This window comes from Lepus europaeus, chromosome 9 (genome assembly GCF_033115175.1).
Source record: "Lepus europaeus isolate LE1 chromosome 9, mLepTim1.pri, whole genome shotgun sequence".
Taxonomy (NCBI): domain Eukaryota; kingdom Metazoa; phylum Chordata; class Mammalia; order Lagomorpha; family Leporidae; genus Lepus; species Lepus europaeus.
The window spans coordinates 2,246,634-2,249,241 of NC_084835.1; positions in this window are offsets into that span (position 1 = coordinate 2,246,634).

The window sequence follows — 2,608 nt, forward strand, 5'->3', positions numbered from 1 at the left end:
CTCCTCCGTCCATACGTGATGCGCGGGCACATGCTTATGCTCTGTATAAAAGGTAGCGTGGGTTTTAACACGTCAGCAGCAGGAGCACGCTTGAGTCCCGTGATTTCCACGTAGACCATGTGAACTGTAGCAAAGAGCTGTGGGCACTGGCCCAGCAGCTCGGACGCCAGCCGAGAAGCCTGCGTCCCATGGGACAGTGCTGGGGTTCGAGTGCTGGCTCCACTCCTGAGTCCACTTTCCCGGGAGGTGGCAGCTGATGGCTCAAGTCGCTGGGCCCCTGCCACGACAGGGGAGATCTGGATGGAGTTCCAGGCTCCTGGCTTCAGCCCGGCCCAGCCCTGGCCGTTTCAGGTATATGTGCAGTAAACCAGTAGATCGGAGCTCTAGTAGTCTCTATAAAAAAAGAAAGAAAATGCTGGCGCCGCAGCTCACTAGGCTAATCCTCCGCCTGTGGCACCGGCACCCCGGGTTCTAGTCCTGGTTGGGGCACTGGATTCTGTCCCGGTTGCTCCTCTTCCAGTCCAGCTCTCTGCTGTGGCCTGGGAGTGCAGTGGAGGATGGCCCAGGTCCTTGGGCCCTGCACCCGCATGGGAGACCAGGAAAAGCACCTGGCTCCTGGCTTCGGATCAGCGCAGTGCGCCAGCTGCAGCGGCCATTTGGGGGTGAACCAACGGTAAAGGAAGACCTTTCTCTATGTCTCTCTCTCACTGTCCACTCTGCCTGTCAAAAAAAAAAAGAAAAAATATGTAAATGTTGAAAACAGGGGGTGAGACTGCTCATCCTCGCCCGGTTCTGGTATTCAGGGGGAAGTGCTTAGTGCTTTCCTGTGAAGTCTGAGGTCACCTGCAGGTTTTCCCGGGTCCCCCTGACTATAGTGACACATCTCCTACTAATTTTTAAATGATATTCATGTTGAATGGGTGTTGAGATTTTTTTTTAAAAGATTTATTTATTTATTTAAAAGGAAGAGTTAGATAGAGAGGGTAAGACACAGAGAGGTCTTCCATCTGCTGGTTCACTCCCCAGAGGCTGTAACCGCCGAGCCTGGTGCAGGAGGAAGCTCCAGCCTGGTCTCCCGGGTGCATGGCAGGCCCAGGTGTTTGGGCCTTCCCCCGCAGCAGGGAGCTGGACCGGAAGTGGAGCGGCTGGGGCCGTGGGTGCTCTCGGCATCTGTTGGGTGATGAGTGTTTAGAATTTCTTTTTCCGTCTGATAATCCTGTGGTTTACACTGATGGGTTTTGGAGCCTTAAATCCACCTTGGATCCTGGAATCTGGGGCGAATCCTAACTGATCCTGATGGGTTGTCTGCATACACTGTGGGGTTCGGCGCATTCATGTTTTATGAATTTGTTTCTGTGTTCCTGTGGGACCTCAGTGGCTGTTAACTCTGGGTAATCTGTTTCACGCCGGTCTCCCCTCACAGGCTCTGTTGGGTGAGCAGGTTTGGTGCCATTGGTCACTGAGACGTCTGGGCCCTGAATGGTCTTTGTGGGAAGTTTGCTGAACAAAAACCACCCCATTTACTAACCAGGCTGTTGCTGTTTCAAAATGATGTCGTGTTTGTGAAGTCTAGTGGGATCTTCCACGTCGTTACCCTGCCCGTGGGGCAACACTGCTCACAGCACCTGGGGCTCTCGGCTGGCGCCCTCGCAGTGGTAGCTTCCGGCCAACCCGTTTTCAGTTATTAGAAATCCTCCATGCACGCACGTGTGTGAACCACGTGAGGCTGCTCGACCGCTCACGGAGAAGCGAACCGTTTATTCTGGTGCAAAACAAACTGTAGAGCCACATACACATAGGCGGGGTCTTCAAAAAGCTCACGGAGACGCGTAAACCGCGCACGACCCCAAGTTTGTACTTGCGTGGCTCCCGGTCCCAGGGGCTGCGGACCGAAGCGCTGCCCGCAGCGGGGCGCCCGGCCGGCCCCGCCGTCCCCGACCTCCGCCGGGAGGCCGCCCCCGCGCTTCTGCACTCGGGGCGCCCAGCAGACCGGGGTCCCACACCCCGGGGCCCCGCGGCCCAAGGTCGGGGCTTGCCTTCCAAGGCCGCGCGGCCCCGGGGTGCGGGGTCGGCGGCCGTGCCGACCCCACCGCCACGCGCGGGCTTCCAGGACCGACTCCAACCCAGGGCTCCGCGTTCCCCCTGCGGGGCATCCGGACGGGGCCGCCGCGGCGGGAAACCCGACCGCGCCGGACCGTGCCGGGGGCTTGTCCCGGAGGTGTGCCGGGAGCACGCGGCCGGGCCTGGGCGCCGCCTGCGGTTCTGAGCTGCCGTGGGCCTGGCTCCGCGCGGGCACGAAGGTGAGGGCGGTATCGGGGTCGAGCAGGCGGCCGCCGACACCCAGGACGCGGGGCCACGATCCTTGGGGCAGGAGGTGCACCTGCTCCGGGCGGCGACGTGCGGCGCGTGCGCGCCAGGCTCGGGGGCGCGGTCAGCCCCGGCCCCGCCCACGGCCTCCCGCCCCTTCCCTTCGCGGCCGGCGTGCGTCGGGGGCGGGGACAAGCCCCCGGCCCCGCCTACGACCTTTCACCCCTCCAGGCCCCTTCCCATTGGCTGCGGCCGGCGCGCGTGCGTTACGTCAGCGCGTCTCCGCCCGGAAGTGCGCTCG